Below are 24,612 nucleotides of genomic sequence, written 5' to 3'. Positions count from 1 at the left end.
CAGGACTAAGTGAATTGTGGTGACATTTACATAAGACTAGAGAGAAAAGTCAGCTGTCAGGAAAGCACATCATTTTACACAGGCTGAAAATAAGGCCAGGGGATAAAGGCAGACATTCCTGGTTAGGAAGTTGGCAGGCTTCTGGGCTGGAGAGATGGCTCAGTGATTAAGAGCATACACTGTCCTCTCTGAGGGCAGGGAGTTTGGTTTGAAGCACCCACACTGGGTGCCTCCTAACTCCAGCTCTAGGGGTACTGGATGCTTCTGGCCTCCATGAGAATTCACACTGCTGTGCACAAACCCACACACAGACACAGACACCCAAGTGAAAAAGCAAAGTCAAAAAATGTAACAACATGCTTGAAAAACAGCAGTTCGCTTCTGGTCTGGGATAGCTCAGTTGGCCTAGAGGAATGAAGGGCTGGGTTTGAGTGAGCCCCAGTGTTCATCTGTGATCCCAGTGCTGAGGTAAAGGCAGCATGGTCAGAATGATGGAGATCTGTGAGTTATCATCTGGCTGCTAACTAAAAGCAAGGGTGGAACTTGTAGACTGCTCACTCACCCCACTTAACCCTCATTCAAAGTAAATGAAGGGCAGGCTACTTAGGCAGCAGGTAAGAGGCCACTGAACAAAGCATAGTCACAAACAAAGAAGACCCAACATTCCAAGGCCCCTTTAAAGGAGAGATTCAGGAATGCAAATCTAGTCAGTCAAGTCATAGAAAGTGAGGGTTGGAAACCATCCAGTGGCTTAGCTCTCTCCACAATCCTTAGTGACCTTTATAGGTGTAGCTCCAGTGGAATATTAGCCTTGGAAGTTAGTATGACGTGGGAGCATGCTGGATCAAGTACGTGTTTTGAATTTTCGGTTTCAAAACGTGTGAATGCATCTGTCTACCAGACTAAGAGCCAGGAGATGGTGCTGGCAGGAGTCTGAAGTCCATGCGAGAGGAAATGACCCATGCAAATGCAGTCACTCCTCTGTTTGCAACTAGATGGAAACTGTCTCCACTGCCAGTAAAGATGATTTCAGGAAAGATGATTGAAAAACTTGCTAGTTGCAATTTTCATTTTCTTTTTCCCAGAGAGCAGCAGGAGAGACAGTTGACATTTTAGCTGTCTCTGAACTGCCCCTGTCCCTAATTTGAGTTGAGCGCTCACAGGGAACCACAGACCTGCTCCTTAGCTGGTTTACTTTCCACAAAATCTTCAGCCATAGAAAATGAATAAAAGCAGGGCTCCCCAGACAGCCCAGACAGACATCCAAGCTGCCAGAATAGGTGCTTGGGAGGGGCTCAGGAGCGCAAAGCACAGCCTTGCTCTTTTGAAGCCAGGTACTGTCCTGGGCAATTGGCTCCAGGCTCAGCTCAGGAGGCGACCGCCTGGAGCTACAGGCACCCGAGGCAAGGAATGCCTGAAGGAAAGGGGCCAGGTCCTGCTCACCCCTTGTGAGCTACTTGCCCCTGACATCCCCGATGCTCCTGTTGAGCCTGGGTCCTTGGTGAAGCTTCCTCTTTTAGCTGCACCACCGCCAGGTGCCTGTGACCGCCCGGTGGCTGCTTTCCTTTCCGCGCCATATATGGCCTGGCAGGGGGGGTCACATGCATCCCGGGCCGCCGGCCTGGAGGGGTCGCTGGGGAAGGGGCGGACGGCGGGAGAAAAGGGGAGGGGGTCGAAGGCAGAGACAGGAGACAGGTGTGGTGGCGGATTCTGGGGCCATGGGAGGCGGCAAAGGCTTGAGGAGCCCAGCGCTCGCCACCGCGCCCTGGAGCTGCACTCATGCGCTTCAGAGCGGGTGGCGGAGGAAGGGACCGGCGCGGGGGGGCGGGGGGCGAGCACGTCGGAAGCCAGAGAACTCCGTGTCCCTGCGCTCCGTCGGTCACCAGGCGCGGGCCGGCATGATGGAGCCGCAGCATGTGCACCATGTGCTTGGAGCCCAGAGCCCAGCCTGGGAGGAACTGGTGGGTACCGCGCCCGCGCCCACCCCTTCCGCTTGTCCTTGCTCCCCGCCTCCCTCTCCCGGCCCAGGTTCCGTGCAGGAAGCGGTCCGGGATGAGGTCCCCAGCTGCTTCCCAGCCGGGACAGCGCTTCCTCCCGCGCCCTGGCTCCTCCTTGCTCGCCGCCTGAAGCGCCTTTGTCCGGTCGGCCTCTGGGTCCTGAGAGGACCGTTTCCGTGCTTCATCCTTTTCTCAGCTTTGCACTTTATTCCCTAGAGTGGCATGGAGGCCAGGGAAGTGGAGGGGGCTGGGTTGCGCGGTCAGCGGATGGCATGGGGAGGGGACGGGGCTCACCTCTTGACCGCGCGCTGGCAGTCACCTGGACACCTGGACACGCAGGTTCCCGAGGACCGCCGCCTGGGAAGGCCCGCGGCTGCCAGAAGCCCAGAGCCACTCCTCTGACTCCGGTGGCCTTGGCTGCCCTGAACTGTTCCGAGGGTCAAGGACCTGGCCAGGGATCCAGCCCCAGATAACTTCGCTTTCGCCTGGATCTCACAGCACAGGCCACGCACAGATTGAGTCACTTTAGGGGCTCAGAGTGTTGCGTGTGAGAAGATGAGAGTCGGGGTCTTTGGATTTATTCCTTAAAATCCATTAACTTATTTCTTGCACCTCAAACTGAACCTTCTGTTATCCATCCATCCCTTCAGGGATTCCTCGCAGGAATCCCCGCCCTGCGTAGACCCTTGTAATCTTGAGTGGGCAATGAATTTTGGCTCTGCATACCCTATCTATGTATTTCTTACTCAATTTTGATTGACGTTGTGAACTGTCTCAAAAGCCTGGTCCAAAATTTCTGGCTTCATCCATGCTGAGGTGCTGTTTTGATGAGGTTTTCCCAGGGACTTCCTGAGTGTGCTCAGGTGCGCCCTCTGCCTGTTGAGAGCTTGTAGGTCAGGGGCCAGGCTTGCTTCTTTTCTTACCCTTTTACTTCCAGCCATTTTGCCAGGGTACAATTCACTGCCTCCTGCTTCCTGACCTTTCACGAGTGTCCTTCGACTTTGATCCATCTGCCACTGCGTTTGCTTTCGTGAGTTTGCACGTTAGGTAGCCCATCTGCTCGTGTTCTATTGCGATCATTATTAGGGAGTAAGGTGTTCTTGGTTAAACATACAATTCAGTCTTGACATTTTAGATCATTAGGAATGAAATCCAGCGACCTGTTTTGAACTTTACTATATAAAATCCTATCAGCTTCCACCACGTACAGCGGGAAGCTCCAAGTTATGTGTGGTGCTTTTTGGGTGCTGAATGCTAGGACTTCACCGCAGTTAGAAAATTAGAGAACCTCAGGCTTTCTTCTCCAAAGTGCTAAGAAACAGAGTGCTTTCTTATTCTCCTAGAAAATCTTCAGTACTCGTCTTGCCTCATGAACGTTTAAAGCTAAAACCTTCACAGAGATGTGAGATGGAGCAGGAGCAGTGGCTAATTGCTGAACTCTTCAAAACTTGGCATATGTAAGTGGCTAAGGCATTTTATTAGTTCAGCACATATTCTTATCCAACACCTGTCGTGTTCTGAGATTGTTGGGCAAGCTGTTAACTCTCAGACAAGCGTTGTCCCCAAGAACCTTACTTTGTAGCTGAAGGTTGACATCTATCCAAGTATGTGTCATAAAAAGTTCTCACGAGGGATTTTATTCAGAACTTTGTGTAATGACTACAATATTTAAGGATTTTTCAAATGCTTTATATAACTACATAAGAAAGTTGTGTTACCTGAACGACTAAAAGAGGAGTGTATTCAAGAGAAAGCAAGAATGTAGTAGAGGAAACAGCTTTAAATGTTAAATTTTCTGGCATGGGGTGCAATGGGGTTGACGATTTAATCTAAATATGTTTTGAAGGAACACTGGGTCCATCCGAATCCGTGTTGTTTATGTTTGGGACAGAGCATCACTTGTAGGACAGGCTGCTGGGGGATTTACTCGGTAGGCCAGGCAGGCCTGAAACTGCATGTCCTGCTCTTGCTTCAGCAGAGTACAAGGCATCATCAAATTCCCCAAAATCAGAGTCTCTAACTTTGATTCAGGGATCTCAAGAATCTGAATGAAGTGAGTTCTGGTTTCCTTCAGAATGAATCGATATGACCGCCATGCGGTAAGCTATACTTCGAACATTAATTGCTAGTCTATATATAATTTTTTTGAAAGTTTGATATATTTATTCACAAAAGCGATTCAGCTGCAGGGGCATGATCTTCTGTGAGGAAGTCAGCACTCCTGTTGATTCCCTTCCAGCCTCCTGATGAGATTCTCTTGGCTGAGGGTTCTCATGCATTCAGGTACTTAGCATGGTGTCTGATGTGGTCAGCGATGAAGGTTGCGATGAAGCAGTAGCTATGATCATAACCCTCTTGTAGCCTAAAAACAACAGGGATTTTCTTCTCTGTGCAGGCAGCTATGAAGTTATCAGGGAGTAACTGCCCATTTGAAAGAATCTTGTCATCTTTTCCTTGATCAATTAGGATGTCAATCTGGGAACCCGAATATGACTTCATGAGACAGGTCGCATCGTATGCCTTCCATTTGCTTTCATCTGGTCCCAAATATCCACGAAAAGTTTTTTTGCCCCAAGGACAGAGCACAGGGTTGCAAATTGGAGCAAATGCTGACACAGATCTGTATTTTCCAGGATTTTTCAAAGCACAAATCAGAGCTCCGTGGCCTCCCATGGAGTGACCAAAAATAGACATCCTCTGTGGGTCCACTGGGAAATTGGCATTTATGAGTTGTGGAAGCTCCTCTGTGACGTAAGAGCACATTCTGTAGTTAGCTTTCCAAGGATCTTCAGTGGCATTCACATAAAACCCAGCACCAATGCCGAAGTCCCAGCTGTCATCTTCTCCTTTAATATTGCAGCCACGAGGGCTGGTATCAGGGGCAATGACCACAAGGCCGGGCTCTGAGGCAGCTTGCTGATAGCCAGACTTTGATATGTAATTTTGTTCTGTGCAAGTTAAACCAGACAGCCAGTAAAGCGCTGGACACTTTCCACTCTCGGCCTGGGGTGGTAGGTAGACAGCAAATTTCATTTTACATTTCAGCTCAACACTGCTATGTTTGAAAACTTTCTGGAGCCCACCAAAGCACCTGTTGCTGGAAATCTGTTTGAGTGCCATTCTCCTCCTCGGTGAGGGGGAGGGGCCTATATATAATTTTAAGAAGCCACACTGTCTGTCTGTCTGTCTAACACAAACACCACACAGACACACACACAGACACACACACACAGATAGAGAGAGAGAGAGAGAGAGAGAGAGAGAGAGAGAGAGAGAGAGAGGTAGAGTGCGGGGAGGGAGAGAGAGAGAGAGAGAGAGAGAGAGAGAGAGAGAGAGAGATCAGATCTAAACAGTAGAATCACAGCTTTCTTGACTGTGTGTGCTTAGAGACTCTCATTTTCAAGACCTGTGTGTGTCCCCTCCCCCCATTGCTTCCTAGTAGGTGGCACAGAACAAGCAGCTGGTACATGCTCTGGCAACCACAGCTAGAGCCCCAGCTCCATGCCTCTCCAATCAAGATACATTTATCCTCTGAGACAAAATAAATCCTTCCTCTCTTAAAACAAAATAACAGCAAAGAAAGCAAACCTGTTTTAACCGGGATTCCAGTTCTGAGTTGTTTTATTTTTTTAAACTTTCTTAAAATTTAAATATAGGCAATTAAATATTTTACCATACAAACTTGACTAAAAGGGATTACTGTGCTATTATGGCATATGGCAAAATGCATGCAAGAATTTGGTCTCTCTCTCTCTGTCTCTCTGTCTCTCTCTCTCTCTCTCTCTCTCTGTCTCTCTCTCTCTCTGTCTCTCTCCTATGTATGATCTATTTTTTAGTGAACACAGTTTGAGTTTCAAGAAGATTGGATCTTGTAACAAAGGGTATATTTTAATGTTTGAAGCTATATGTGACCACATTGACTAACAGCACACATGTGGTCCAGACTTCACAAGAGAATGACAGTAAAAGAGCCATTAGCTAGAATCCAAGTACCTTCTGCCCTGCTTTCTATTAGAGATAGGGACCAAAGAAAATGTTGGGACACAAGTTGAAGTAGGGGAGAGAAAGGAGGTGATGGGAATGCCTGGCCTGGTTCTGCCTGCCTTTAATTTCAGCACTTGGGAGTACTCAGAGACAAGTAGATATCTGTGAGTTCAAGGCCCTGCAGGCTCTTCCTGGGTGTGCTTCCAAGCATCAGTACTTGAGGCAGGTGTTCCTTCTGCATCCATATTCATCCTAATCTGAGTTTTCAGCAGTATTTTATTTCACATTTAGATGAATAGGGGAATTTTGAGAAAGAAATGAAACATTCCTGGGTAAATTTTTGAAAATAAACAATCAGTTCCCCATAGGGGAATTAGTAATGAGTTTCCAACCAATCTAATGGAGGTCTTTGGAAGGAGGAGGTACTGAAAGGATTCCCTTCAGTGTTAGGAGTGGCTCCTGGAAAGTGCAGCATGAATTGTGAGGAGAGATAGTTAGCATGGTTGCAGTGTCAGCTCCCCATGACATCAGCAGTTCCTTCCCTAGACATTCTTTTGTATCCTGGAGAGGCCTGGCATGGTTTGAGATGTCACCTGTGTTGTGGCAACACCAACTGCACTTGGACCACTTTATGCACTGCCTTTCCTAATCATCCATAGATATGTTGGCTAGAGGAAGGATGCTACTTAGGAGAAAGAATGGACACAAGTGAGAGGAAGAAAGATGACCCTGGACCCTCAGGCTAAAGCATCAAGAAATAAATGGTCCTTGAAAATGCGCCACCATAAGTATTGGTCAGAAGATGGGAAAATTCCTGAAGGAGACCACAGTCTGTTTCTGGGTCTTCAGGAATTGGGACTCAGTAGTTAGTCTCTCTGGGAAGCTTCTGGCCTTCCCTGCTTGTCATGGATCCTGAATTTGTCAATGATTACAGGACATTAGTTTGTCCCAGGTCAATGAAGTTTTAAGGCTAAAGCTGTTGTCCTGGGAGTTTCAGGCTTCTGCTCTTACAGGGGAAATGGGTTTGAATGGGACAAAAGTGAAAGCAGCAGCAGGCAGAGGACTGTGAGTGAGATGTCAGCACCTCAGGGCTGGGCATCACTGTCCTTTACCCCAGGGACTCCATTAGGTGAACTGTCTGTCCAGCTCTCCTAAGAAGGAAAGAAATTGGCTTCCCAGGGAAGACCTTTCATTTCTCAGATGTCACAGAAGAATGTCTCTGAACAGTGTTCCCTAAAAGTTGCCCATATAGGTAGCAGGTGTGGGTATCAGTTTGTTCTCTAGTCTATCCACTGGACTGTCAAAATAGTGAGCCAGAGTAGAGACTGGTGCTTTCTTGCCAACTCTGGGCACACTGGGCTCTCATGCAGCTGACTTGGTGAGTCTGGGAACGAGTTGTGCTCTTGCACTGTTTTCCATCCATAGTATTGTTTCTAGAGTGACCTGACAGGAGATATGGGCATCTCCACACCATCTTGGTGCTTGTGGGCTATGGTATTTTTGTGATGGTTTCTATACCACAGTCTTATGGGCAGTACTGCCTAATTAAATCATATGTAGCTATGAATAAGCCTGAGGATCCTGTCCTTGGTCACATGATGCATGTGCTAATGAAGCAAAAGAGGTCTGACTGGGTCACATGCATTCCTGTTTTGTCAGATGTCTGTATAGGTCTCAGTGTTCTGTCAATGCTCTGTGCCTTGACAGTATGCATATTCACTTGTGTTCATCTACCCATAGGGGCTGCTGGTGTACCACCATCATCCCCAACACTCCTGTTCAGAAGATGGGTGAGGAAAGTGGAAAGTCTAATCAGTCAGCCGATGACCAGTGGGAAAAATGAGCTACAAGATCACCTGATCTTCATCAGTGAGAAAGCTTTGCACAAGAGGTATTTTTCATTCTGTCAAACATCATGGTCAATTTCTTGGGTCTATGGTATGGCCTACAATTTATTCTTATTAAATTTTATGGTACTGGGAGACTGTAACTCCAGGGTGTCACTGTGCCCAACCTTTTCTCCCTAAACATTCTCACAGGCTGAACTTGAAGTCAGAGCAGGAGTGAGCTGCGGATATAGGCTATTCAATTTCTTTTATATGAAACTGAAATCCTACCACTCAGGGATTGAAGAGGATGTGATGTCTCAGCATGTGTTAATAGAGGCACTGACATGTGACGGTTTGAGTGAGATATTAGTTGCTGTGAGGTTTTGTTTGATTGTTTGCTTGCTTGAGTTCTTTGTTTGTTTGTTTGCAAAGCTTTGTAATTGTCTGGCAGGTGTTGCTTGCTGAAGCTTGCTATATCACCAGGAAAGCTTGGTCCCATTTGGTCCATCCTGATACATGATGGAAGGTCTTGGGCTCATTAATACTCTTCTCAGATTTTGGGCCTTATAAACAGAATGTCCTCTGCATTTCCTCTGGATTCTATTTCAATTGTACTTTCTCATTCTCCCTGCAAACACACCCTGATTCTGTGTGCATGCATGTGTGTGTGTGTATGTGCGACTCTCTCTATATTCTGGTCATAAGGGTATGTGCTAGGACCTGAGGAATTGCCTGCCTTACACTCTGCTGACAATGCCAATGCTTAGGACTGGAAACCATACTTCAAGCAACAATGCACTTGCATTATGTGTTCAACTTGATGAAATATTTGAGTTCTGTGGTGAATTCACTATGACCTCCTTATGCTGGTTCATTCTCCCAGAAATGTAGATTATTTAGCTTGGCCAAATTCATAGGACTAGGCCAAAGATCAAGAGTCCCTGGTTTGAAAAAAAAAAAAAAAGGAGAAATGTCCTCACAGTTTCTGGTATACCCACACCCGTGCCATAAACTACTGAGAGTTTAGAGACCTAGTCTGTCCTTCCAGGCCTATGCGGGAGCTCAAAGAACCAGAACTCTAACCACCTCGATACCCAGCCTGTGGAGACATATGGACAAAAGAGCAAGATTAATAAGCTTAGATGATCCTAGTACATAGAGGTAGAAGGTAACATACTGTGAGCTTGGATAGTTCAGAATCCATCCTGGATTCAGGTGACCCTTGAAGCCTGTGTTCTTGGGGCTCTTTGCTTTTGGGGCCAGGCCCAACCACAGATCAAATCCTTACTATGAAAAATTGAAAGTGGAGACTAAGCAGGTAATGTTGGACCTGCAGAGCTTACAGAATGTGTACACTGAGGCCTCAGAGACATTTGAAGGCCTGGCAAAGAGAAAGGCTGCTATAGGTAACTGTCTGTCTTGCTTGGGAGCACATGAGCTGTAGAATTGCCATCTCTGCATTTGATCCTGCACAGGAGACTCTCCAGCTCTGGTTCTAGCTTTCCACCACTTCACACAGGAGCCTTTAGATTTGCTGTTGTAAACCTGTGGGTTGAAACACTTGGTGGGGTGAGTGTCAAAGGACCCTTTCACAGAGGTTGTGTATCAGACAATCCTTTATCTCAGATACTTCTATTATGGCTTATAACAGTACAAAAATTATAGTAACCAAGTAGCAATGAAAATAATCTTATGTTTGTGAAGTAACTGCATTAAATCATCCACTGCATTTGGTAGATAGAGAAACTCTGCTCTAGACAGAACTATTTGAATCATGTGAGGTCTTCTTGACCCCTGGGGCTGAGTCAGGGTCTGTAGAGAGCTAGTTACCAGCAGACCCATGTATAGCAAGTATTCCCCTTGTTTCTTTTTTTCCAATTCATAGTGCCTTTGCCCATTCCTTCGTGATGTTTCTCCATTAGGATGAACAGATAGGAACAACTGTAGTCCACTTCTTGTTTTTAGGAAACATGGATCCCTCTTGGTGTTGCGACTTTTGGAAGTAGCATGAGTGTTTCTGGAATTTGTGTTCTGTAGTTTTTTTCTTCTGAGAGCAGCTCACCTGGATGTCCTGGGTTCTTATCTAGGTCTTCCTGAGAACCAGGGTCTGGTGGGGTTGATGGTGTTTCTTTATAAGTTAATAGGAAAAGGAGAGCAGGGGATTTCTATGCAAACGGTGTTTGCAGAAACCTGCACAGCCACCTTCTGATGGAACTGAATCAGCTGAAGAAGGTAGACATGCTGAGGAGGCACAGGAATAAGAAAGTGCTGGAAGATGAGGCACTGGTGCAGCAGTACTTATGGGACTTAAAGGGGCCCCATAAGGACCAACAGGAAGAGACCATTGACTTCCAGAGTCAGGAACAGCAGGTAGAGACAGGCAGCTTTGTCAGGCTAATGGTTAGCTCCATCTGCCCTTCTAACTTCTAGACCAGCTCATCCACCTACCTGTGCTTTCATCCATCATCTTACTCATCCACACTCCAATCCAAGTACCTACCTCATGACAGCCATTGTTCAGGTCTATGTCCAAGCACAAATATTTCTGGGGAATGAGCTTCTTGCGAGAAAGTGGATTATCAGCAAGCAAATCCACCTCTGCTTAATGCTGCAGCCCAAAGATGAGTACAGTTCAATAATACACCACACACCTACAGGGTTCAGTGCACAGAGCTTTAAGTGAGTCAAGTCAGGGCTTGTGGCTTATTTGCTTGGCATCAGTCCTATAAGTTCACATGTGAGAAGCAGCTGCAAGGGTGGGGGCAATCCCTTTGCAAATGCCAAATGAGCAGTTCTTGACATCATCCTTTTTGGGGTGATATGTGGCATTTCTCATCTTTGCTGTCTACATTTCAAGACAATCTTTTTAATCTGTCCAGGACAGACTCACACTGACAGAACTCTGACTAGCAGAGTGTTAGCAATGTTTTTTGTGAATGAGGCTGGAGTACTCTCCTTTTCTGTAGATTACATTCTCCTGTTGACTGGATGACTATAGATGTGGGTAGGGACTCTGACAAGCTAGGGACATGGTGTCAGAGATTTAAGATTGCAAGAGGAAATTTTATGCAACCACTTCAGCATAGTCTGGCCAAGCAAAACATGCTCACCATAGCAATTGTATCTTCCACCTTTTGTTTTGCATAGTTTAAGATACCGCTCAAATTGCTGGTATTCTATAAATAAACGAATGTGTTCTTGCAGCACGAGGTGCTTTCTTTTTTGGTATTTTGCTCTCATTTACATCCTCTGTGTGTGGTGGATAGGCTGCGGATATGTGTGTTTTTGTGTGTGTGTATATTTTCTTTTTTGTATAGTATAGGCATGTGGTATTTTTTTTCATGCACTTTTTCATGCATTTTCTTCATTTTCTAGAAGATCTCATTGGGTTTCATTCTCAGCCTCTGTCTTGAAATATTGTTTGCTCTTTCCCCCAGAAGCTGGCTGCTTTGCTTGCCTGGCTGATCATCAACCACTGGTATCCTTTGTAAACACTTGCATTTTTATTCCAGTGTGTGCATGCTTTTGGATACCCCTCCACTAAGAACACATACTCTAATTATCAGGAACAGGATAATCTGGAGCAAAGGCTATAGTACTGCTGAGCAGAAGGACCTGGTCATGCAGAAGAAGAACAAGCAATAAAAAAAATCTGGTCTTGCTTGGTTGTCTCTCAGATGAAGTAGGAACAAAGCCTGGGAGGATCCTGTGGAGTGACTTTTGTGGGCTTCTTTCTGCTCATGGACAACCTGATGGTCACAGCCAGAAAGAGAACACATCAGAGTTTACATGGATCTAGTCTTCAGGACCTTCTGTCCAGGAAACAATATGTTTGATACTCAGTGAGTGTCTTCCTCCCTTCCAAACTCTCTGATATGTTATGAGCTTTCTGTTTTTGAACACACAGAGATGCTCCTGCTTCTAACTTTTAAGTGATGGAATTTAAAGGAGTGCATAACCATGGTTGGAAGAAACTACACTTTTATTGAGAAATACTGCCTGTAGACCTGAGATTGCCACCCTTGAACCCGGGTCTCTGCAGTTTCTGCCTATTTCTAGTGAATAGTGTTCTCTGGATAGAGAAGATTTAGGAGGTAGCTGGATGAACCCAGGCAGAGCCTCTGCTGCAGGGATGCCTAGAGCACTTCAGAGGAGTGTTCTGTAACAGAGTCCCATAAGAGCCAGCATACAGCATCCAGAGCTAGTCCTAAGTCTAACACATCATAATGAAAGTCATTTTTAAACAAACAGGATCACTTTCCCTCCCAGGTCCTTCCCTCCTTCCCTAACATGGTAGGAGGCAGTTGGTGTGGGGAGAGGGAAACCTGATCTGGTATTGGTAGAGGGAAAATGACTGAAGTCCTGAAGTCTGGCAGAAAGAATGTAAACAGGCAACCTCAGGAAACTGGACCCCCAGAATGCACCAGAGGCAGTGTCTTTTGCTTTGCAATTTTGTGAGGTCCCATTTGTTGATTCTCGATCTTACAGCACAAGCCATTGCTGTTCTATTCAGGAACTTTTTCCTTGTGCCCATATCTTTGAGGCTTTCCCCACTTTCTCCTGTATAAGTTTCAGTGTCTCTGGTTTTATGTGGAGTACTTTGATCCACTTAGACTTGAGTCTTGTTTAAGGAGATAAGAATGGATCAATTTGCATTCTTCTACATAACTGCCAGTTGTGGCAGCACCATTTGGTGAAAATGCTGTCTTTTTCCCACTGGATGGTTTTAGCTCCCTTGTCAAAGATCAAGTGACCATAGGTGTATGGATTCATTACTGGGTCTTCAATTCTTTTCCATTGATCTACCTGTCTGTTGCTGTACCAGTACCATGCAGTTTTTAGCACAATTGCTCTGTACTACAGCTTGAAATCAGGCATGGTGATTCCCCCAGAGGTTCTTTTATTGTTGAGAATAGTTTTTGCTATCTTAGGTTTTTTTATTATTCCAGATGAATTTGCAAATTGCATTTTCTAACTCAGTGAAGAATTGATTTGGAAGTTTGAATCTGTAGATTGCTTTTGTCAGGATAGCCATTTTGTCTATATTAATCCTGCCAACCCACGAGCATGGGGGATCTTTGCATCTTCTGTGGTCTTCTTCAATTTCTTTCTTCACAGACTTGAAGTTCTTATCATACAGATCTTTCACTTCCTTAGTTAGAGTCACGCCAAGGTATTTTATATTGTTTGTGACTCTTGTGAATGGTGTTGTTTCCCTAATTTCTTTCTCAGCCCGTTTATCCTGTGTGTAGAGAAAGGGCATTCATTTGTTTGAGTTAATTTTATATCCAGCTACTGCACTGAAGCTGTTTATCAGGATTAAGAGTTCTCTGGTAGAATTTTTAGGGTCACTTATACATACTATCATATCATCTGCAAATAGTGATAGTTTGTCTTCTTCCTTTCCAATTTGTATCCCCTCAATCTTCCTTTGTTGTCGACTTCAAGAACTATATTGAATAGGTAGGGAGAAAGTGGGCATCCTTGTCTAGTCCCTGATTTTAGTGAGATTGCTTCCAGCTTCTCTCCATTTAGTTTGATGGTGGTTTTCTGTAGATTGCTTTTGTCATGTTTAGGTATGGGCCTTGATTTCCTGATCTTTCCAAGACTTTTATCATGAATGGGTATTGGATTTTGTCAAATGCTTTTTCAGCATCTACCGAGATACATGTGTTTTTTTTTTCTTTGATTTTGTTTATATTGTGAATAATGCTGATGGAATTATATATATTAAACCATCCCTGCATCCCTGGGATCCAGCCTACTTGGTCATGATGGATGATTGTCTTGATGTGTTCTTGGATTCGGTTTGTGAGGATTTTATTACGTATTTTTGCATCCATGGTCATAAGGGAAATTCTCTGAAGTTCTCTTTCTTTCTCGGATCTTTGTGTGGTTTAGGTATCAGAGTAATTGTGGCTTCATAGAAAGAATTGGGTAGAGTACCTTCTGTTTCTATTTTATGGAATAGTTTGAGGAGAGTTGGAATCAGGTCTTCTTCGAAGGTCTGCTAGAACTCTGCACTAAACCCCTCATGTCTGGACTTTTTGGGGCTGGGAGACTATTGATGACTGCTTCTATTTCGTTTTGGAAATGAGAGTGTTTATAGCGTTAATCTGATTCTGATTTAACTTTGGTACCTGGTATCTGTCTAGGAAGTTGTCTATTTCATACAGGTTTTCAGTTTTCCTGAGTATAGCTTTTTGTAGTAGGATCTGATGATGTTTTGGATTTCCTCAGGTTCTGTTGTTATGTTATAAAGAACTCAAGTAGATAACCTTCATAAGAGCTAAGAACACAATCTAAAAATGGGGTAGAGAACTAAATACAACATTCACAACAACGCATCTTGAATGGCTGAGAAGCACTGAAGAAGTGTGCAAAGTCCTTTGTTTTCAGGTAAATGAATACCAAAAAGACCCTGAGGTTGGTGTCCAGCGTTATACTTTCCAGTGAAGAATGCTAAGATCAAAAAAACTCATGTGAAAGCATATGTTGGTGAGAATTTGAAGAAAGAGAAACATTCTTCCATTTCTGGTGGGACTGCAAAGTGCTATGGCAACTCTGGAAATCAATATGGAGTTCCTCAGAAATTTTCAGATAGATCTACCTGAGAGCGAAGGACCAACCTTACTGGTGCATGGCCTGCTACTTTCAGTTTTCACTTGATGGCTTGTTACTCAGATTTTCTTATTGGGCTATGACTTTGCTCTTGTCTTTCTGATTCTCAAGCAGTTCTCTGTTCTTACACATTGTTTTGAGGTACCTCTAGCCACTGGGACTTATTTATACCTTCAAATCCCTCTGAATTGGGGGACTTCTAATACTTGGAGAAGCTGAGTGACAAAAGCGAAGTATGTTGAGCCCTTTGGTGTCCAGTGCACACGAATCTATGGGAGTTTTGATATGATAATATAATATATAATATAAAATATACTCTCAAGAATAATTAATAAAACCAGTGCTTCTTACGGACCATCCGGACGAAGTACCAAGTTCAAGGACAGTTCTGCAAGAACTGCTCAAAGCCAGCCAAGTGGAGCAAGAAGAAAGCCAAGCAGAAGTCATTCATTCCCAGCACCCTCAGCACCTTTCTCCAGGACAGGGTCACTCAGCTTTGGTAGAAGAAGAGATGACCTGAGATAGCTGCCCCATATTCCCTCAGAAAAGAAGCAGCCAGCAATATTGGCGAAAGAATATGGGTGTCAGGGGGTAGAAAGCAGAGTGTAAAGTGAATAAATAAAAAGATATTAATACAAAAATATGTAATTATTTAAAAAAATTGGACAGAATGTATTGTTCTAGTAACTCTAGTGTGTATACACAGGCAATCACTTTAACACCCAGAGAGAATAGATGTGGTAAAATAGGGTGCCTTTGGTATTGACATAAACTATGTACATAGCAAAGATAAATAAAAAAGAAAGATGTTTGTCCCAAAGATCCATTATTCTCCTCAAGTCTAAGTGTTTGTGCTCACTTTTACCAGAACTCTGGAAACCTCTGTTAATCCAGGTCTCAGGGCTCATCCAAAGTACAGTCCTGAACTGTCTGTGGCCAAGTGTTCCTGTGTTGTTGGCTGACCTCTGCCTCAGGCTTCAGAGGCACTGGAGGGGGCAGTCTTGGCCTTCAGGTGGCAGCCATTCCAGGTCCTCTACCATACCAGATAGCGAGTCTTCCACAGATGCCTGACATCTCAAAAATAGAAGCTGGGGTATTCCAAAGATTGGGATGCCACTCTACAGTCATGATGAGTTGGTTACATGAGACCATACAAGTTAACTAATGTCTGTATGACTGTTTTCCTTATTTGAAAGTGAGTAATGACATCATCTGAGGAGTGGTTGCTAAGAATAAAATCACTGATTAACATGAATGATAGGACTGTACAGAGCATGGGCTTAATTTTCTTGGTCCAGTGCAAATAGCTGGGAGAGTTCAAAACAAAACCAATAGAAACAACAGGAATACTAACAAAAACAATTGTTTAAAACCCTTTTGAGTGCTGAGATTACTGGCATGTACCAACTCTGGCAATTTTTTTTGTTTTTATAATAAACAACCAAACATACAAACAAACAAACATCCCTATTCCAATTCCAGCAGTTTGCATCAGAGAGAGCTGTGTGACACTGCATGCTGCTTCCTTTCCTCAGATAGCTCAGGTCCTCAGTCCTATACCAGGTCAGCTGGACCTAAGACAGTGTAGTTGACCTTCTTGCTGTCACGGCATGATTCTACAACAATCCTTTTCTTGGTAAAATTGAGCCTGTATAGAGTAAGCCCCATGTTGTTGGAACCAGGACCCTTTAGGCCAGCAAACACACAAGCCACCCTTAGTGAAAGAGGAAAGGAAAAAATCATATTGGAAAAAAATATGTGCCCTAATTGTAAGAAAAAGCCCTCATCTTTGCAGCCATCACCTATCTCCCTGTGATTTTTGAGCTGTGCATATTGATATTGTGTGGATCAAGAAGGTAGTGAAATTCAGATGTTTTCTGAAAGAAGATATACATGATTTTTCACTCTTAAATCTGTGTGGTTGGGGGGTATTATAGCACAGGTTCAGGAAAGCCAGCATAAGAACAGAGAAGCCAGAGATGATAATGCCAAAGGGACAGCATCCTGACCTTATAGACACATTAAAATTGAGGTTTCATCTCAACTCAGGTCATTGCACTCCCAGCCCTACCTTCTGAGTATTATATTTGCTGTGAGTACAGTATGATGTTACAACCAGCAACACCCTCATTTCTCAACTTAGCAATTCAGGAAGACAGATATTGGAGAAGTAATTGCTATGAGGCTACAATGCAGTAATGTACAGTCCAGGATAACCATTACTCTCTGATGCCCACTTAAATTGTCTAGTTGTATTTGAGAACGGGAGCATGTGCAGGATAATGTTTTGAAGAAGGGACAGCAAGTTTACCATTTATATTTGCCCTGTAGATGATTCCGTATGTTCAAAAGAATAGGGAGTTTTCTTTCTAAAAGATAGGGTTGTAAACCAGAGATTTTGTAAAACTCATGGATATATATATACATATATATGAAAAAAATGCCCCGTATCAAGGAATACACCGTTAGAAAATATTGTCCATATTTTGTACAATTAAACCTATAGGAGAAAGATATTTGCCTCTGTGAGACAGGATAACCCTGGGAAATTGGAGTGTATGTCACATGAATTGACACAGCTGGTATATTTATTGTTGTGAAACATCTACCTAATCCACAATTCCTAGAGATTTGGGTGCTAACAAAATCTCTTAAGCATGTCAGTCCTAACCAACATTCCCCCTCAAAAGCACATGACGTCTAATAAAGCAGTTAGAATTCTCCTACTTTGGAAGGAGAGGTTGCCAAAGGGGATCCCACGGGTCCATGAGAGGCTCCAGGAGAGGCACCCCAGAAAAGGACCAAGTTGGGGAGAACTAGTTAGCAGGTAGATCAAGGCAGTTGCTAGTGACATCATCAGTAATGCCTTCCTTGGAGAATCTCTTGTATCTAGGAGAGAACTAGAATCTTCTGTGTTGTCACCTGTGTTGTGGTGACAGCAACTGCCTGTGGTTCATCCCTTCGGTTTGCTCTGGGTTCACCAGCAGGAATGTTTTCCTGGCTGCTCAGGCTATGTCAGAAAGAGAATGGCGATGAAGGAGAGACCAGACCAACAGAGAAGGAAGTGGGAATACTTTCTCATGAAAAAGGAAGAAGGAAATCATTCTGGAGAAGGCACAGTGACTCCTGGGCAGAGTTGGGGATCTTCCTGGTAAAGTTAGGCTTGAGCTGGGCCGTCCAGGAGTAGGTCTCACAAGCTGAAGCCTTGGACTTTGTCAATGTCAGAAAAAGAGTCAAGAATTTCTGATGATTAGTATGACAGAGCCAGGAATTGACAAACCTGCAGCTACTTTTCTGGGAGCTATTTAATTTCATTTTGAGTGGCAAAAAATGTCAGGAGTGGGCACTATGAGAATAACAGTGTGTCCTTTCATGGAAGGGAGTTGAAGCACTTCATCTTCCAGATTAATTATGGCTGGATAGTGCTAAGCACTATGAACTTCAGGATTTCCCTGTATCCCATCTGATATGACCTGACAATGTTTCCCATATCTTTATGTCTGAGGCAGCTTATACATTTCAAGGCAACAGGGCCTGTAACAGGAAGTGTGGCATATTTCTGACAATGGTGGTTAGGAAGAGGAACATAGCTTAGCAAACCAGCTGGAAGATAGCTTTTCTGCTCTTTTAAGGATTCACCCCGTCTTTATCTTTTCTCTCCCTCCATCTTCTTCTTGGGACTCAGAACGGTCTCCCCTGCCCCTGGGCCATCAAGTATGCAAATTCATTTGTGTTTATCTATCTGCAGGATCTGCTAGAAATACTTCAACCCAAAAGTCCAAAATCACTAAGCAGAAATCAAATATAAATGAACTAGAAGAATTGAATTTGGATATGAGGAAGATCAGTAATGACATGGAGGAAATGTGTGGAATCCTGGACCTTTACATGTTGAGGATTTGAACTACAGGTAGGAATTATGCCCAGTACCCTGTTGACTGTATTGTGCCATCTGTTAACCCAATTTCCTTCCATGAATGGAGTGTGTCATCTCCCATCATTCAATTAAGTAGCCCTGAAAGGTGTTTAATTGTTGGATAAACAAGGTGCTGTGTGTTTATTATCATCTTCTTTTGTACTTGACCTTGGGGTTTTTGCATTCTGATTGTTGCTGTAAACAGCTAGAAGGACCTGCTCACACTTACTGTCACTCAGTGTGTGAATGCAATTCCTGCAGGCTTCAAGGCTTTACTCTGATATTGTTCATTATATTCTGAGAGATGGCACCTCTCTGGATTTATTTGGCATTCTAATTGTGTCTGTTTGTGAACATAGTTGTGTGTGTTTTGTTCAGGACTGGGGCTCTGGGACATTTGATGGGGTCTGAGGATTTGTGTGATGCACACTTTGCAGGTCCTGTTAGTGTTGAATCCATAGAGGTCCAAAGTATTCACCAGGGAAGGCTGCTCCTGGTGTTTCCTTGTTGTCACACAGGAATCTCCTGGGGGAGGAGATGTGATAAAGCCTTTCTACTGTAAATACTAGTTGTATCCTCTGGGAATTCATATAACAACAGGAACCAAGGAATGAGAATCCCTGCCTTAAAAATAAGAGGAAAGTCATTACAGATATCTACTGGTCCCATGCCTGTGGCACAGTGTAGTGTAAAATTGTCATAGAAGTAGTCTATTCCTACATGCTTGCCCAGGAAGCCCTTGAAGGTCAGGTAGCTCCATTTGGTCCCCTGGCTCTGCTGTCCTCTGCCCAGGATAGTAAGTTTAATTAGCACCTAGGGGACCCAGTGTGAATGAGCCAGGATGTGGCATGCACTTGGCTTGGGTAGTCCATGATATAGCCTGTTTGCACATGATTATTGATTCCTTAATTCAGCAGATTATTTGCTTCTTGGGCCATGCCCTAACACAGGATGAACACTGAATTCAACATCATTAAATCACAACATGAGAAGACAATGTTGGATATGAATAAAATGATCCAGTCCATAATTGGTTCCATGCAGTACTCCAAGGAACTGATAGAAGATAACTATTCCTACAGGTGAGTCAGTGACACAACTGAGACCCCAGAACTAGGCAGGGAATGCTTCTGTCATTTTAGGACTTTGAACAAAAGCAAGGGTTCTGGTTCTATGCTATCTGTTTTTATCCAGGAACCCTGCTCTGAAGCAAGGGTCTTGGATTTGTACCTCTTAGACACAGGTGTCCTAAGTGTGAAGAGTGTCCAAGACCCTCCAATCTTTATTCTTCCAAATTCAAGGTCCTCTACATAGAAAACTTTTCCACCACTCTGGGAATATCCAGGAACCCTGAACCTCTAGGGTTCTGACCACAGATTAAAAGATCTAGGATTTCAGACAAAAATGGAAAGAGTGTACACATGTTGGGTCAGCTCACCTCTCTCAGGGGGGATAAGCCCTCTCCCTGCTGAAGGTTTTATGGTACCACAGACCTATAATCAACCATGAGGAACATTTCCTCTTCTGTGATGTATAGGGTGCACTCTTGGTGTCAGGTTTTTAGAAGTTTGTTGAGTCCTGTGGAATATGGCTGGTATCTTGATATGACCTGCCTCTGTTTGGTGCTGCTGTGTAACTGTGGACTCTTTTGGGGCTGTCTGGGAATCAGGGCCCTTGCAGGGATCATAGGACTTGTAGGAGTGGCAAGCCAATGGAATCTGGCTGGGAATCACCAATTTTTCTTTGTGGATCAGCATTAAGGAGGACCACCTCCTCCATGAGTGCACTCAACTCAACAAAAAAGTAAGGATATTTTTGAATGAGAACAGAAGGCTGCTGGTGGAGCAGGCTGGCCATAAGTGTCCTGTGGGGAAGAAAAGAGGTTCTCTGATGAGGCCAGCAAGAACATCTGTGTCCCAAGTGCCAAGGAACAGCAGGTAGGATGATGTGTATCATAGGCAGATTGCCCTCATGTCTAAACATAAACATAGACAATCCAATGTAATAGTCCACCAACTTCTCCAGGCCCTCACCTATGTCTCCTCCAAGGGTTTGTTTATGTGATCATCTACAGGGCTCTCTGTGGAGGTAGCCTGGTTCAAGAAACTGCATGTTTGGCATGCAAATGTTCCTGCTCTGCTAGAATCACTAAGGGAGATAGGTTGATTACACATCACAACACTATATGCCTTAAGTTTGAAGGATGCTGTGTTGGAGCCCTTCTTGAGAATAGCAAGAGCTTTGAAGGAAGAAGTAAATGCCTGTAGCTCATTTGCTTTACAGGGATCTTGTGAGATTCTAGGTAGGAAATAGTTTGCAGGGATGACAGCCTTGTGTAATTGACAAATAAGTGGATTTCATTACTGTCTTTTGGTGGCTTTTCTATTCCCCCCTTTTTCCCTCTATCTCAAAATGGTCTCTTCAGGCTTCATATATCTTGGTTCACACTGAGAGAGCCGGAGTAGCAGCTTGTCAGTTCTATTTTCTTTGAGTGCTGTTGGAGTGGTCATTCCTGGGCCTTAGAGTCTGGAGTTGGCTGGATGACCAGAGATGACAGAAAGGCTCCTCACAGGTTCATGTTTGGTGTGTGATTTTTGAGGCTTCATGAAAAAATTTCTTAATATATGCCCCCAAATTGGACCAAGAAGAGTGTTCTCTAGTGATTTTTGTTAGATGTTTCCCTCCTCTCCTCCCAAACCCCCAAGACATGGTTTCTCTGTTCACACTGGCTGTCCTGGAACTCACTCTGTATACCCGGCTGGCCTCAAACTCAGAAATCTGCCTGCCTCTGCCTCCCAAGTGCTGGGATTAAAGGAGTGTGCCACTATGACCCGGCTTCTCTAGTGCTTTTTATTCCTCTAAAATGACGGCAGATTCCTTGGGTCTCCCTTGAAACATCACCTCTGCATAGTCTGAATTATCTTGGTCCTGAACCATAACAGATACCTCATTGTTTTCTGCTCAGTTATGATTTTATGTGAATAAGTCTGTGTGTGCTTGTGTGCGTCTGTGTCTGTGACTGTGTATCTGTGTGTTTCTTTTTGTGTATGCATGGTTTTTCCGACCTGTGTCTCAATCAGCCTCAGTGGGGGCTGAGAGAAATGAGGTCCTTCAGACAGTTCTGGTAGTATAAAATTGGTTATGTCTGTTAGAAGCCATGTTCAGAAAGTGGAAAAGAAGTCCTCTTTGACCCAAGGCTTCCAGAACAAGGAGGAGATATCCACAGAGTCTAGGGTGCTCAGGGTTGCAGTGGTCCTCAGAGCAGCCCTGAAGGAGAAGCTATCCTGATGTCCATCTGCTGAAGAATGAAAAGGTCCTTTGTGTTTCAGCCCTTCCATGAACTCAGTGTGAGATAATCCATGCAAGCTTTTGTCCTTCAACTAACAGCCTTTTCTTACTCAAAAGAGCCCTGGCACAATCACATTCTGGGGAAAAAAACGTTCTTTTGGATCCTGGTTATAGACAGTTCCTATTAGTCTGGGCTCATACCTTTGGACACCAAGTCAGTTAGGTGATGGAAAAGGGAGATCCTATTGGAAGAAACTGTTTACTTTGAGACAAGTCTGAAACAGGGAACAAGAAAAAGAGGCTGGTCCACCACCAACATGTGAGCCTAGGCTGGGAAACAAACCTATTCTACACAGCCTTGGGAACTTGCTGAGCCAGATTGGATAATAGGACAAGAACCCTGACTTCCAGACCAGTTTATGAGTGGAAAGCATATCACTGACTGCGCTGCCTATATGCTATGCCCACTAAGTACCTTTTCCATTCAAGATTTGTTTTTTTTATGCCTGCAAAGTATCCTGGGAGATTTTTATATTTGTATTAACCATGAAACTAAACAGGTCACTGCAAAACAATATGCTTGTATTGCATAAACACAAATATTATGTGTGTTTGAGAGTGTGCCCTGCAATAGTCATAGATGTACAGGGGTGTTGTTCTGTTTCTTCATGACCATCACTTTTAAGGTTCATTGCCCAGCCTTGGAAATATTTTTATTTAGCACACTCTTGCAGATTCTAGGAACCATGAATTACCCATGGGTATTGTGTTGTATGGTGTCTCTGGTTATTTGCAGATAGAAGATTGACAAGAGGAACCCTGTGAGGTTCCTGACTGGAGAAATAATCATAGCCTTCACTTCAGTTCAGGGCATGCTCCCACCCCATAAGGAATCCACATGGTTTCTAGGTAGCACACATCTCTCTTGAACTCACATTCAAACATTGCTACAATGTTATTACTCAATATAATGTACCTGCACACCTGGGGAAACGTGGTGTTTTTTAAAACGCCAGTATAATGTGTAGTTGACAGTTCAGTTTCTAGCAGTTTTTAAAAGGTGAAAAACAATTCCAAGCTCAGGTGCTCTATGACACTTGGCATGCACGGTATGATCTCAGCTGATAGGACATGTTGGTTTGTCCAGCTGAATAGAGCTGTTCTGGGAGGGACAGCTCAATTGACAAATGCTTAACCGGCCTTTGTTTCTTTCTTCCCTAAGTGTGAAATAGGCAGGCAGAAAGCAGAACATGGCACAGACCAGGACATGATCTCCCTCAAAGAGAAGTGCTGGAGGAAGAGCACTGAGTGTGCACAGGAAATACACCACTGTTGCCTCTCATCCCTAATAACCATGGCTGTAATGGGCTGTATGCTCCTCCTTTATTTTGTTTCTTTGGTATGAACAGGCCTTAATTTCATCTAGCCTCTGGCCCAGGAAGAGTGCACATTTAAAGGGACTCAGAGAATTGCTGAGACACATCAAGAGCTGCTGGGCATCCAGGAAGATTCTGAGAGTTTAAATTTATCTTTTCCTGATGGGTCATCATCAATAATTACATGGAGATCAGTCAACAAAATTGTAAAACCTTGGATCCAAGTCTACAACCTGTGTTCTGCTTTGACTTGGGAGGCCATATCCTTCAGACCCACACTCCAAAAGGAGAGTGTTGCTTAAATTTCTCCTGCAAAGTTTGTTACCTCCAGGAACTGCTTTTCTGCTAAGTTGCCAAGGACAGCCACAGGCTGTAAGGCTGTGCTACAAAATGAGCAGACTAAGAATTTTGCTTTGCACAATTTTTGTGGTTTGATTTGGTTTGAGTTTTGATTAGTTTAGTTACTTGGTTTTTCTTGTTTTCATTCAAAGTTTTGTTATTTATTGGTTATTTATTGTTCTTGTAATTAATTTGATATTTTGATAAGGTTATACACAGTACATATTGACTGTCAGCTTTCAGTTACAATTGAGTACATTGCATTTTTTCTTATGACTAACACAGTGATCTCCAACTCTTCACTCTTAAGAAACTTATTATTTCAGGTGTGATCATGAAATCCCACAGATATCAGACCCAGATGGATCTCTGCATTTTTGATGGGACTTGGGCTCCATAGTTTCTTCTGAGCCAGACTGAACTACAAACTCCTTCATACATTCAGTATGGAGAGTTTTTCTAACTGTCTGTATAGGAACTTAATGATGGAAAACTTACCCATGCTGCATCGTTGCTGTCAAATATTTAGCTACTGTGAAAATACTGTGGATGATGGTGTTGAACGCATTAATGGCAAATACATCAGTATTTTTGTAATGGCTCTCATTAAATCAAAGCATAATCTAAGGGAATAAAAAGCTGTCAGAAAACACAGCAGTGTATGCTTCTGCGTTCCTTCAAATATACAATCACTGGTAATTGCAAGTAGAGATAATAAATTCCAAAATCTTTTGGGGGATAGGTTTCTGTGGGGGTCCTTCAATGTTCATTTTATTACTTTATGATTCACCTGTGTCTGCCAAAAAGCATCATTCAAAAACGATGAAGATTGTAATTAGGTATCATCCTATAAAGTCCTAACAAATGCCTTTTTTATTTGATATTTTCTTTACTTACATTTCAAATGTTAAACCCTTTCCTAGTTTCCCCTCTGAAGATCCCCTGTTTACTACACCAACCCCTGCTCCCCAACACACCCACTCCCTTCCTCCTGGCCTAGGCATTCCCCTCTACTGGGGCATAGAACATTCATAGGACCAAGGACTCTTCTCCCAGTGATGACCAACCAGGCCATCCTCCTCTACACATTTACCTAGAGCAATGAGTTCCATCATGTGTTTTCTTTGTTTGGTGGTTTAGTCCAAGTGATCTCTGGAGGTACTGGTTAGTTCATATTGTTGTTCCTCTTATGGGGCTCTAAACCCTTCAGCTCCATAGGTCCTCTCTCTAGCTCCTTCACTGGGGACCCTGTGCTCTGACCA

At 43.8% G+C, this 24,612-nt stretch overlaps 2 pseudogenes across 2 annotated transcripts; one reads left to right on the top strand and one right to left on the bottom strand.

Moving 5' to 3' along the window:
* The first annotated feature begins 1,746 nt into the window (after positions 1-1,746).
* On the top strand, positions 1,747-24,002 carry Gm3715 (predicted gene 3715; annotated as a pseudogene). Of its 2 annotated transcripts, NR_169099.1 has the most exons (6): positions 1,747-1,961; positions 3,341-3,454; positions 7,722-7,872; positions 18,180-18,341; positions 19,298-19,429; positions 22,858-24,002. The product of NR_169099.1 is annotated as a predicted gene 3715, transcript variant 3 (transcript). The 2 variants fall into 2 exon arrangements; NR_169097.1 differs by lacking the exon at positions 3,341-3,454 and having other exon boundaries at positions 1,747-2,141.
* On the bottom strand, positions 4,272-5,117 carry Gm5456 (predicted gene 5456; annotated as a pseudogene).
* Positions 24,003-24,612: the final 610 nt, after the last annotated feature.

The sequence above is a fragment of the Mus musculus genome, chromosome 14 (genome assembly GCF_000001635.26).
Source record: "Mus musculus strain C57BL/6J chromosome 14, GRCm38.p6 C57BL/6J".
In the NCBI taxonomy this organism is placed as follows: Eukaryota; Metazoa; Chordata; class Mammalia; order Rodentia; family Muridae; genus Mus; species Mus musculus.
The sequence above is the reverse complement of the archived record's forward strand: the minus strand, read 5'-3'. Positions and strand labels throughout refer to the sequence as shown.